Source organism: Anser cygnoides, chromosome 36 (assembly GCF_040182565.1).
Source record: "Anser cygnoides isolate HZ-2024a breed goose chromosome 36, Taihu_goose_T2T_genome, whole genome shotgun sequence".
Taxonomy (NCBI): domain Eukaryota; kingdom Metazoa; phylum Chordata; class Aves; order Anseriformes; family Anatidae; genus Anser; species Anser cygnoides.
Window position 1 is genome coordinate 1,888,266 of NC_089908.1, and position 13,913 is coordinate 1,902,178.

Here is a 13,913-nt window from a genome sequence, read left to right on the forward strand (position 1 = left end):
CAAAACCCTGAGCGTGGCTAGTGCCACGCAACTAATCATCCACCTGATCGGTTAGCTTTTCTTTAAACCACATTTTAGAATATACAGCCTATCCAGCTTTAAGTTACCAACCCCATGTTTTACCAGGCTCCATAAATATTCCTAGTTGCTACCTTTCCGATGTTGCCAACAAGCTTGCCTTAGAATGTATTTTAATACAGAAAACGTTTCCATTACAAGTACGAGCTCTGCTTCATTACAAGTATCAACACTAGAGTACTCTTCATCCCCAGGAAGTTATTTTTGGCAAACTGAAAACAGATCACAAAGTGAGAACGGAAGGCCAGCAAGACTACTGTCACCTCAGGCAAGATTTGCTATGCCTAAACCATTTACAATCAGTTTGGTTGCCAAACATCAGTTTGATTTTTGGTTGAGTTCAAATTAAGTTACACCAACAAGTTAGACTACCACTTTCTTCTGCAACACGTTCCAGCACTGAATTGCTCTTACATCGTTTCAAAGATTTCTTCTACAAGATCTGACAATTTTTGTTTTTTCCCCTGCTATTCAAGTCCATTACTTCATCTATCCCCAGCAGTCAGAGACATTTCTGCATTCTGTATCCCCCAAAGCAACTGCAACCTCTATTCAGATTTGTACTACCTACATATTTAATAAGTATGCTCTATTTCATTATTGCAGATGTTAATAAAAATACTGAAGAGACCTATTTAGTTCACTTGATATATCCTTCCAGCTTGACATCAAACAGTTACCTTTGCAAAGACTCATGAGCCTAAGGCAAATAAGTAGCACCGATAAGCAATTCATTTTAGAAGAACATTTAGAAGAACATTTAGAAGAACATTTCCGCCTTTGAGAAATACAGGACTGTCCCACATTTAACTAAAAATTCACACCTTAGGTATTTGAATAGAATGAAAATAAGTAGTATGCACCCATACAAGCATTAACAAGAGTGATTTAGTTATAATGACAGACCATGAAGAACTCGTCTCCTAGCAAGCCTTCTCTTATATACACACCATACATCAGATCAACCACTGTTCATTAACATTGATAAATGATGACCAGAGAGCACCTCTCCTAGAAAGACAGGCTGAGAGAGTTGGGGTGGTTCAGCCTGGAGAAGAGAAAGCTCCAGGAAGATCTCATTGCAGCCTTCCAGTACCTAAAGGGGGCCTACAGGAAAGCTGGGGAGGGACTCTTTGTCAGGGAACGTAGCGATAGGACAAGGAGTAATGGCTTTAAACTAAGAGGGTAGATTTAGATTAGATATTAGGAAGAAATTCTTCACTCAGAGGGTGGTGAGGCACTGGAACAGGTTGCCCAGAGAAGTTGTGGATGCCCCATCCCTAGAAGTGTTCAAGGCCAGGTTAGATGGGGCTTTGAGCAACCTGGTCTCGTGGAAGGTGGTAGAAGGCGTCCCTGCCCATCTGGGGGGGGGGGGGGGGGTGGTGAAACTATATGATCTTTAAGGTCCCTTCCAACCTAAACCATTCTATGATTCCATGATAAAACAGTTGTTGTACACCCAACATTAAAAAACGACTATCAGAAACGTATTGAGGTAAGCTCCATAGATCTGAATACGGTGATTCTACTGCTTTCAGAAGCTCTCTTGGTAACAAAAAATTAAGCCCAAAATTTGTCACAGTGAACTCATCGTTCCTTAGAAGCACAAACTCAAAACATACCTGCCTTTAGTAAAAGTATCCTGAAAGCTAACTTGGCTTAGGTTGTCCATCACTGAAACAGAGCTGTAAAATTCTAAAAAGGCAAGAAAAAGACACTGAAATATTGCTATCCTCTTACCATTAACATTCAAATGCATTTCAGTTTCCTGAATATTTTTAGCAGTCTGATTAAGTCTCACGGTAGCAATAGTTTCTGATGTCTGATTCAAGTTCTGCATAGCGACTTCATAAAAAAAGCCTTCCATTGGTATAGATTTAGATTAAAATCTTCACAAAATGTATGTTTTGCTATGCACGTGGATAGCAGAATAGACTGCAGCAAGGAAAGAATTAATTCAGTTTTGTTTCTTGAGGGTCATCTAAGAAGTCTGTAAAGAATTTTGTTTCAGGTAACATGCAACAATTATTCCAGTATTTAATTACTGAAAATTTAATTCTATTGTTTTGTGAGGTCTGAACATCAATAAGGCAGTGAATACCAAGTAAAAATGAACAACTAGTTCCAAACGATGTACAGTGAAGAGATTTGATCTCGTAAAGATAAGCCACCCACTTTGAGCCACATTAACAGCTGAAACGAGAACACTACACCGTATAATCAAACAATCAAAAAGGTCAGTTTGTTTTTCTTTTTTATGATGGAGTTGATAGGGTCCTTTTGTGACAAAGTATTTTTCATCAGTTTTAAAGTAGCTGGAGACACTTTTAAAACATAGTTGTCTTAGCACAACAGTATTCAGGAAAGCTTAATATATTGCCTCTGTTTTAGAAAGAGTAGTAGAAAGAGTAGCAACGCGTTGAGAAAAGGGAAACTGAAAGCAACTGCGTGAATCAGAAGTCAAGACTTCTGTGAAAAGGTTAAGAAAAAACATCATCTAGAGTCAACTCCCAGAACTCCACATTACCAAAAAAAAAAACAAAAAGATGAAACTAAAACAACTATCTTTAGCTTCAGCTTACCAAATTAAATGAAAAAAAAAAAAATCTTAAACAGCATAGTCATTCTTCCCTGAACATTTTCTTTTTTATATCATCACAAAACAAGATACAAGTAAGGCCACATCTGGAATAACATCATAAATTCAAAATTTTTCCAAGGGCAATAGCAAACTACTTCAGTCATCATGGACAAAAGAAGCCTCTAAGAAAACTTCTCTGCTTGCTTTGCCTCACAAAATGAGGAACTAAGATATATTTAAACATTGGTCATAAACATCTGAAGGAGTAAAGTCCACTGAGAAAAGAGGTGTTTTAATCCAAAACACCACAAAAGGACAAAAAAAAAAATACCAGTTGGAAATGGAGTTTTGAAGATCAGAAGAACAGGATTCTGGAACAACTTTAAGACTTCAAATATTCAAACCTGTCAATTCCTATTATGCTTAAATGCCAGAAATTAAGAATTGTTATACATGAAACTGTTTAACTGCACAAATACATGCACACAAATATAACATGGTAATTAAGTGTCAGTTTTTCGCTTAGGCGGTGACCATGAGACTACAGCCCCCCCCCTCCCCCCCAAAAATTTTCCTCTTTTTCCTCCGTTCTGAAAATGCTAGGTAGCTTTTTAATAAGACTTCTGCATTTTCTTGAATATATAAAAATCTTACCACCCCCCACATTCACCAGGAGGAAAAAGGACTCCTGCCACCAGAACTGTCAGTTACAGATTTCACCCTCCTTCACTCCTGAAGGATTTCAATAATGCCCTGGTTTTGGCTGGGATAGAGTTAGTTTTCCTCCTAGTAGCTGGTACAGTACTGTGTGTGGGACTTAGGAGAAAAATAATGCAGGTGACACACTGCTTTAGCTGTTGCAGAGCAGTGCTTACACTAAATCAAGGACTTTTCAAGCTTCTCATGCTGTCCTGCCAGCAAGGAGGCTAAGGGTACACAAGAAGCTGGGAGGGGACAGAACCAGGACAGCTGACCCAAAAAGATAGTCCGTACCATAGGATGTCACACAGAACAATAAAAATTGAGGGGACTGTTGCTCGGGGGCTGCCTGGGCAATTGCATTGTGCATCACTTGGTTTATCCCCCCCCCCCCCATTATTATTAAGCTATCCTTATCTCATCAACTCATGAGTTCTTGCACTTTTCAATTTTCTCCCCCATCCCACTTGGGGGTGGTGGCAAGCAAACAAGCGTGTAGTATTTAACTGTCTGACAGGTTAAATCACAACCATTAAATAAGCAGGCAAACTGGCAATATATTGCAGCAACTTCTAACCAGGAAGTGTAAGACCATTATAGGGTAAGCATAGTGCAGAACCTAGCAAGCACCTGTTAGCAGAGCTCATATCTCCACACAACACTTTAAAAATAGATTACAGTGCAGACACATACAAGACTTGTTACAGAGTAGCCAGGGATTTTTACAGTCAGAGGTAGTAACATCTATAGAATCATAGGATATCCCGAGTTGGAAGGGACCCATAAGGATCATCGAGTCCAACTCCTGGCACCACACAGGTCTACCCCAAATTTTAGACCATGTGACTGAGTGCACAGTCCAAACGCTTCTTAAACTCCAAAAGGCTTGGCGCAGTGACTACTTCCCTGGGGAGCCTGTTCCAGTGTGCGACCACCCTCTCAGTGAAGAGCCTCTTCCTTATGATGTACTCTGACTTGCTCCACGTATTAGAAAATAATATAATGTCCAGAACTGCATCTGCTAACAGTGAAAAAAATAATAATCTTAATAAAATGTCTCCAACCTGGCCTTCAAAAATTTCAAGAAAACAAAGGATACTGAAGTTCAGAATAAAATGATTTTTGAGTAAATAATTTAAGTAATCACTCTCTGTTGTGTTTTAACCCAGCCAGCAGCTAAGCACCACACAGCTGTTCACTCACCCTCCCCCCACCCCCTTATGGGGCAGGGGAGAGAATCACAAAAAAGAAGTGAAAGCTTATGGGATGAGATAAAAACAGTTTATTAGGACAGGAAAATAATAACAACAGTACTACTATACTGCTAATGTGTACAAAACAAGTGATGCACAATGCAATTGCTCACCACCCGCCTGTCCCCAAGCAGCAGATCCATCCCTCCCCACCCTGGCCAGCCCCCCCATATTAATTCTTCAGCATGACGTCAGATGGTATGGAATACCCCTTTGGCCAGTTTGGGTCAGCTGTCCTGGGTCTGTCCCCTCCCAGCTCCTGCTGCACCCCCAGCCTGCCCACTGGAAGGACAGAGCGAGAAGCTGGGAAGTCCTTGGCTTGGTGTAAGCACTGCTCTGCAACAGTTAAAACATCAGCGTGTTATCAGCATTATTCTCATCCTAAATACCAAACACAGCACCATACCAGCTACTAGGAGGAAAATTAACTCTACCCTAGCCAAAACCAGGACAATATCCACCCCTTATTCCATACCATTTATGTCATGCTTAGGTCCCACACTTCCCAATACATTCCAATTAGTCACCACCTTCATATATGTATATAAAACGTCCACTGAGTTTGTGGAGTCTGTGACTGACTTTGGGCTCCATCTGTCCCAGCAGTCTTGCAGGGTAGAAGAGATGATGTGTGATGTTGGATGTTGGATCATCACATGCTGAAGCTCGTTCTGGTTCCATCACGCCGCTGTGCTTGTCCAATTCTATCAGAATTCATTCATCATTATCGGCGTGGCTGTTACTGTGATACCATTAATGGGACACTGACATGTAGCAATCATGGTAGTGATGACATACAGCATTATGTAATAATTAACATAATACAATTCAACTCATGGGCTATTCTCAACCAACATCAGATCCCCTTGAGGTACACATTGGACCTCCCCATTCCTCCCCCATACCAAAGATGCTTTAACCGCTTGGCTTGCTTGATTGCAGCACGTTTCACAGTCATGAATAACCTGTGCAATAGCATGCATGGTCAGGTTCGCCCATCGATCCCAAGCCCATCTATATGTTGCATCCCTGCCTTGATGGCCTGAGGTGTCATGGGCCCATCGAGCTATAAATAATTGACCTTTATGTTGCCAGTCCAGGTCCACCTGAGCCACTTCAATCTTAGCAGCCTGATCCTCCTGCTGGTTGTTCTGATGTTCTTCAGTAGCCTGATTCTTGGGCACATGAGAGCATCTACATGGCGTACCTTTACAACCAGGTTCTCTACCCGGGCAGCAATATCTTGCCACAATGCCGCAGCCCAGATGGGTTTGCCCCTGCGCTGCCAGTTGCTCTGCTTCCATTGCTGTAACCACCCCCACAGGGCATTTGCTACCATCCATGAATCAGTATAGAGATAGAGAACTGGCCACTTTTCTCGTTCAGCAATATCTAAAGCCAGCTGGATGGCTTTCACTTCTGCAAACTGACTCAATTCACCTTCTCCCTCAGCAGCTTCTGCAACTCATCGTGTAGGACGTGTAGGACATCATGACTCCAGTTCCTCTGTTCAGTAAGCAGCGTAATGGCTGCAGGCCTTTTTGTGAAGTATATGTTGGGGATGAAAGAGTAACCACTACCTCCCAGGAATATGACAAAATGAAGGAGTTCAAAATTGAAGATGGTAAAGCAGTAATTCCACTAGGTATAACAGTTCAAGGTGATGTCCTCATTGTGATCTATCACGCCCGGTCAACGCTTGGAGGCCGACTACAAGCCAAGATGGCTTCTATGAAGATGTTTCAGATTCAGTTCCACACAGGTTTTGTGCCCCGAAATGCCACCACAGTGAAATTTGCTAAGTATGACCTTGATGCCTGTGACATTCAAGAGAAGTATCCTGATTTATTTCAAGTCAATCTGGAAGTGGAGGTGGAGCCCAGAGACAGACCTAGCTGTGAGCAGCCACCATGGGATAACATGAATATGAAGGGACTGAATCCCAAGATTCTTTTCTCTACCTGAGAGGAACAACAAGAGATTTTGTCAAAATTCGGGAAACCAGAGCTGCCTAGACAGCCAGGTTCAACTGCACAATACGAAGCGGAAGCATCCCAACTGGAGCAGTCTTCAGAAAGTGCCCCAGCCGAGACAGAATCCTCCCATAGCAGTGGTACTGATGCAAATAACTTCTTTCATTCTCTGGATTGGAAAGAAGGAAAAAATCCAGGAAGTGGAATAGACAATAATTCATCCAAAAATGATCATGTTCAACTATCTAATGAGAGAGAAGAGAGTGATCCTTCAGATGAGGAATTCCCTGCATTTCCAGGTGAAGAAGGGGCAGTAACTGTTGGTGAGAGAGACTCTGGTACTCAGGAAGGAGAGTTGCCTTTTGCAGCCAGTTTTGAAGCTTCATCTGCATTGTTACAAAAACCTCTCACTGAAGAGAATGTAGATTTACTGGGACTGAACTCTGATATTCCACTAGAACAGGAACAACCTATCTCAGAAACAAGCTCTTCAACAAGTAATGCAGACTTGTTGAACAATCTGTTTGTGGGTAGTGCATCACAGATCCCAGAAGAGTCCACTGGAGATCTTCTTGGACAAGGAACATCTTTCTTTCTCAGCAGTCAGTCTCAGTGTTCAGCTGCTACTAAGATGTCTTCAGCATCAGCTGATCCTTTCGACCCGTTCACAATGTCATCAAGTTCTGAGAATCTGTCCCTACCTAGTGCAGACTTCTTTAGAGGCATGCTGAATCCAAATGCAACATCTACTCCTAATACATTTATTCCTACAAGTAATTCGGTTCGGTCTTCTAGTTCAGATTTCTTGAATTCAGGGAACCTGGGACTAGAGACACCTAAAATGTCATCTTCTACAAGCTACCCAGATCTCTTAGGTGGATGGGATTCCTGGGTAGATTCTTCCGGACCTGTCTATGCACCATCGGCACAGATGAAGTCTGCTTTTGAAGGTCAAGTTCTTACCACAGGAAGTCAGTCCAGTGTGTCTTCAGGTCCGTCCTTCAGCCGGTCTAAGTCTCAGAACGTTGACCCTTTTGCTGACCTTGCCAGTCTTGCATCTGGTCTTCCAGGTTCCTCCACAAGTGGATTCTCCGGTAGTGGGTTTGGTCAGAAGACCGCTCCATCTCAGAAGTCAGGAAATCAGTGGCAGAAATCCACAAAACCACAAAGTACTTCGTGGCAGTCCCAGACTAAATCCAGCACTACAGCTAAACGCAATTATACAGGGAACTTCAGCGTTATTGGAGGACGAGAAGAAAGAGGAGTCAGAACCCCAAGCTTTGGTCAAAAGCCAAAAGTTTCAGCAAATGACTTTGAGGACTCCATACAGCAGCCTTCCATCTCCGATGCTTTCCCACAATGCGACAGGACCCATCAGTGAACAGGGCATATTGCTTCTCATTTTCTCATAGCTTGTTGTACAGCGGGGCTTCTTCAGCACGGGCCACCTCCTCCTCCGGTGATATCCCAAAGTATTTGCCTTCTGGCCAGTCCATAATCACTTCCAAGATCCCTGGGCGACTGGGGTTTCCTATTTGAGCCCGCTGAGTAATCAGGGCAACCCACTTCCTCCATGTAGCATCAGTTGCATGATGTGTAGAGGGGACCCTTCCTTTGAACATCCAGCCTAGTACCAGCAGTCGGGGTGTGGGAGAAGAATTCGCAGGGAGCTTTGTGCTCTTTGGGGGAAAGGAATTCACAGGTGGCTTCGTGCTGTTTCACACATCCCTGAGTTAGAGATAATGAGGAAAACAGCGGTAGAACTAAAAATTTGAGCAAGGACGAGAAAGTAAATTGGCTACAGTGTTAAAGATGAGCTTTGGGCAGTAGCCAATTGCTGGCTGGCTCAAGGCGCGTATCTGAGGGTCTCTAACCAATTGTAAGACAGATTTGGGCACGTGGACAGCATGCGGGGCTACGGGGAAAATGCATATGTAGTGGTGAAAAATGGCAATAAAGGTCCTGCTGTTGAAGAGCCATGAGGAGTCCGTGTCATGCGTGCCTTTATCGGGGTGACTGGAGGAGCTGCGCTTCAGTACCGACCACTTCCGAAGCAGATCGAACTCCTTCATATGCTGCCAATACCTATTTTTTCGGTGGGAGTGTAGCGGGCCTCAGATCCTCTGTATCCCCAACTCCAAAACCCTAGGGGTCGACCTCGCGTTTCCCCAGGTTCTTTCTGCCAGAGGCTCCAGGTGGGGCCATTCTCCCCGGCTGTGGTGTAGAGCACATTCTTTACATCTGGTCCTGCTCAGACTGGCCCAAGGGCTACTGCATGAACTATCTCACATTTAATTTGTTCAAGGCTTGTCGTTGCCTGGGGCCCCATTTGAAATCGTTCTTCTTACGGGTTATTTGGTAGAGTGGGTTTACAATCAGACTGTAATTTGGAATATGCATTCTCCAAAACCCCACGACACCTAGGAAAGTTTGTGTTTCTTTTTTGCTAGTTGGTGGAGACATAGCTGTTATTTTGTTGATCACATCCATTGGGATTTGACGACGTCCATCTCGCCATGTTATTCCTAAAAACTGGATCTCTCGTGCAGGCCCTTTGACTTTATTTTGTCTTATGGCAAAACCAGCCTTCAGAAGGATTTGGACTATTTTCTTCCCTTTCTCAAAAACTTCTTCTGCTGTGACACCCCACACAATGATGTCATCGATGTACTGCAGGTGTTCAGGAGCTTCCCCCTGCTCCAGTGCAGACTGGATCAGTCCATGGCAAACGGTAGGGCTGTGTTTCCACCCCTGGGGCAGCCGATTCCAAGTATATTGGACTCCCCTCCAAGTGAAAGCCAACTGTGGCCTGCACTCTGCGGACAAAGGGATGGAGAAAAATGCATTAGCAATATCAACTGTGGCATACCACTTGGCTGCCTCTGACTCCAGTTCGTACTGGAGTTCTAGCATGTCCGGCACTGCAGCACTCAGTGGTGGCGTGACTTCGTTCAGGCCACGATAGTCCACTGTTAGTCTCCACTCACCATTAGACTTCCGCACTGGCCATATGGGACTATTAAAAGGTGAATGAGTCTTGCTGATCACTCCTTGGCTCTCCAGTTGACGAATTAGCTTATGGATGGGAATCAGGGAGTCTCGGTTGGTGCGATATTGCCATCGGTGCACTGTTGTGGTAGCGACTGGCACTTGCTGTTCTTCGACCCTCAGCAACCCCACAACAGAAGGGTCCTCTGAGAGACCAGGTATGGAGTAATTGCCTGAGGTGACAAGGAAAATGAAACTAATATTCACATTTTAAGGAAAGCGTACAGCATTGAAGAAGCTTTCAGGGTGGAGTGTAGCTACACTACCTAAACGTTCCCTAGGCCTCCAACCTTAGATGTTAATCACACTGGGGGAACTTGGTGTGCTGACTCTACGGAACAGTACGGAGCGTAGAGCAGAGTGGAGACACTGCAGCTAGGCTCTGTGACAAGAGGGACTTGCTTGTTCTTGTGCACACAGAGACTGATCAGCTGCACATTTGCTACCCTGAGTCAACGAGCTGTCATGTGTTTGACAAAATGCTGTACTGTAGTGAACTTATCATTATAATATCAAAACACGCCTCCATCCCAAAAGCTACCCGCCTGTAAGGTGTGACCACCCCTCACTGAGCATGCGCTCTGAATTTCTCTGAAACTATACTTTCAAACAAAAGTGAGAAAACTTTGCACCAATCGTAACCAAGATAAGCATGACTACAGTCACTCGAGCTCCACCTAAAAGACAGAAAATAATATAAATTGGCTTAGGAGAGAGGGTATGTTAGGGAAGACACCATCGTGACTTCTGGGATCAGTCAGCAGGCTGAGCCTCTCTTCCCCCCCCGCCCCCCCATTGGGACACCTCTGGGTAAGATTTCAACACTTGGTTATACCAAGTGCCTCCCCAGGAAACTTAGACTCTATAGAGATTTCTTTGTGCCTTTTAATGCATTAATAGCCAAGCTGTGTACCTGCGTATTTTATGCATGCTAGCTTGCTTTTGCAGACAGTGAATTTATTGCCAGCAATCCAAAGAGCCTGTGTTCCTGTTGCTGTAATAAATTGCACTTAATTGCATTGTTCCTAGCCATGATAGTTCTCACTGAACACGACTAGAGGGAGTGATGTGCTACATTATTTGTCAATCTGTGACCGTGATAGTTCAGTACCCTGAACCCGACCAGACCTATAACAGGTAATTGGCTACACCCCTTAACGCAACAACGGGCAAGGCAGACAACTGTTTAACATCCTCTGTCGCTAAGGCATCTATACCAAAAGCCCACCGGAACCCTCTTGAGTCTTTGAAGTACCCTCTCCTGAGATTTATGCCAAGTCTATGCCAAGGATGCACAGAGCATCAGGGCCAGTCATAATAACGTGCTTTTGTCACTCATGCAAGCACTGCTCTGTAATGCAGAAGACATCAGTGTGTTATCAACATTATTCTCATCCAAAATCCAAAACACAGCACCATACCAGCTACTTGGAGGAAAGTCAATTCTATCCTAGCCAAAACCAGGACACTCCCACTCTACTATGAAGATGATCCTTTATCCAGAATTTTTTTCTAGCTTCACTTCCATTCATCCGATCTTTCTAGCATCAGCAATCCTCTTCTCTCCGTTTGTCTACTTATACAACACCAAAACCAGCCAAACAGCACGCCTGGAAGCTCACAATATGCTTCAGGATTTGGAAAGTGACACCTGGGAAACTTCCTCTCAGGGAATCTGTACTGGTTGTGTAAGTGGACACGAGCCCACAGGCAAGGAGGGTGCGAAGAGTCAAGGTAAAAACGCGTACTGGGTCGGGCTGGGATGTTAACTTTCCCTGCAGCAGCCCATACAGTGCTGTGCTCTGCACTTGTAGCTAGAACAGCCCCGGTATCACACCAGTGCTGTGTCTGCTGCTGAGCAGTGCTGGCACAGCATCAGGACTCTCTCTAACCTTCCTAGGGGGTGGGCAAAGAAGTGAGAAACAAACATCACCAGGGCAGCTGACCTAAACCAACCAAAGGGATATTCCATACCATATGATGTCACACTCAGCAATAAAAGGCAGAAAAAGGAAGAAGAGGGGAGGGGTGGGCTCTCGTTGTGAAAACATCTGTCCTCCCGAACACCAGCTACGTGCGTTGAGGCCCTGCTTCAAGGACGTGGCCAAGCATCGCTCATTTGTGGGAAGTAGAGTGATTTCTTTCCTCTGCGCTTCCACACAGCTTTTACTTGTTTTGTTGTGTTTTCCCCCCCCCCCCCTTCTCCCCTTTCCCTTTTTCCCCCCCTTTAGTTAAAAAGTGTTTAATTAATAATGATCTTTCCTTAATTATTATTTTTCCCTTTAGTTAAAATTATCCTTATCTCAACCCGCGAGTTGTTCTTTCCTTTACTTCTTCCCCTCCTCTTCTAAGGAGAGGGGGAGAGAGAGAGCGGTTGCGGTGGAGTTCAGCTGCCTAGCATGGTAAAACCACCTCATCTTCTGGAATATTGCAAGGGTAAAGAGCAGAGGAAGCAGTTGTAATCAAAGCATTCTGAATTTGACTTCTATCTTTTGTTTTCTATAAACAGGCCAAATAAAAAAGTCTGATTATACTACATAATCCTGACAAGACAGTGGAAAATATGTACTCACATTTAACTGTCATCAGTTTTCAAAACTACTTTCTTTTTTTCCCCCCAGTAGTTTAAGTAGCTCTAACAGGACAAAATGCATATTAACATATTTTCAATGTATTAAAATATAAACACTAAGTTTTGTGACTCATAGGAACCAAGCTTTAAAACATGTAATGCTACCTTTTGTTTTCCCAGGTTCACAATGTTCTGAAAGACTGAACGAGGTGTACCTCCTTATAACATCAAAATGCTTTGTCCTGCAACTCAGGTTTGCACAGGTCATCCAAAACAGGACCATACCCAGTTGGGTTTTAAATACATCCACAGACTGAGTCTCCACAACCTCTCTGTACAACCTATTCCAGTGTTTGACCACCCTGTTTTTTTCTTGTGTTCAAATTCAATTTCATGTGGTTTACTTGTCCTCATTGCCTCTTGTTCTGTCATGGAAATGCTGAAAATGATCTGGCTCCCCTTTCCTCATTCTCTCCCATCAGGTGCTATACACATGGATAAGATCCCCCTAATCCTCTCAGCCTCTCTTCCCACACGACACATGCTCCAGTCCCTTCATCATCCCTGTGGCCCTTTTTCTAGGCTCCTTCCAGTAAGTCTGTATCATTCTTGTACCGGGGACCCCAGAACAGGACACAGTGCTCCACACACAGCCTCACCAGCGCTGAGTCAAGGGGATCACCTCCCTTGACCTGCTGACAACGCTCCTCCTAATGCAGCCCCAGCGTGCTGTTGGCCTTCTGTCACGAGGATGCATTGCTGGCCAATAATCAGCTTGTTGTCCACCAGGACCCTTACATCCTTCTCTGCAAAGCTGCTTACCAGCTCGTCAGCCCCCACCACGTACTGGCGCACGCGGCTAATCTTCCCCAGATGCAGCACTTGGCATTTTCCCTTTGCTGAACTTCATGAGGATCCTCTCCTTTCAATTCATCAACCTGTCCAAACATCTAGTGCAACAGCTACTCCTCCCAGTTTTGCATCGTCTGTATATTTGCAGAGGGTAAACTCTGCCTCATCATCCAGGTCATTAACAAAGACATTAAATATTACTGGCTCCAGTACTGAATGCTGAGGTACAACGCTAATGACTTCCTCCAAATGGACTTTATGCCGCTGATCACAACCCTGATGGGATGGTGTGCTGGGTCTGTCTGGGATGGAGTTCACTTTCCCCGCAGCAGCCCATACAGTGCTGTGCTCTGCACATGTAGCTAGAACAGCACTGGTATCACACCAGTGTTGTGTCTATTGCTGCATAATACTGGCACCGCATCAGGACTCCCTCCAACCTCCCCAAGAGCCAGCAGGCTGGGGGTGGGCAAGCGACGGGGAGGGGACATCAACAGGGCAGCTGACGTATACCGACCAACTCAAGTGGAACTCATCTGCCCACCTGAGTTTACACCGAGTTACCCTACCACAGATGGGCCTGGCCACTCAGCCTATTTTGGGATTGTTCAGTTGTTTAACACATACTTTGACAGGTTCTCTATTGAGGATGTAATAGTAAGGCTTTTGATGTCTTCTGAAAATAAACAACATCCGCTGCTCTCCCTTCATCTACCAATCCAGTCGCTTCACTGTCGCTATTAGCTTGGTTAAGCATGAATTCCCCTTCATAAAGCCACGCTGACTGTTCCCAAACACACAAAGGACCAAGAGGCGATTGGAAACTGCATCCAGGGTCCGTTGTTCCACCACCTTCC

The 13,913-nt window shown here is 44.4% G+C and overlaps 1 protein-coding gene and 1 pseudogene across 1 annotated transcript in view; one reads left to right on the forward strand and one right to left on the reverse strand.

The window, feature by feature from the left end:
• Positions 1–6,115, reverse strand: part of LOC125181504 (vasculin-like) — a 62,572-nt gene extending 56,457 nt beyond the window's left edge. The window contains 1 exon segment of the mRNA XM_066986963.1: positions 1,819–6,115. The gene's annotated coding sequence lies outside the window, so the exon portion shown is untranslated.
• On the forward strand, positions 6,103–7,965 carry LOC125181454 (cyclin-G-associated kinase pseudogene; annotated as a pseudogene).
• The last annotated feature ends 5,948 nt before the right edge of the window (positions 7,966–13,913 follow it).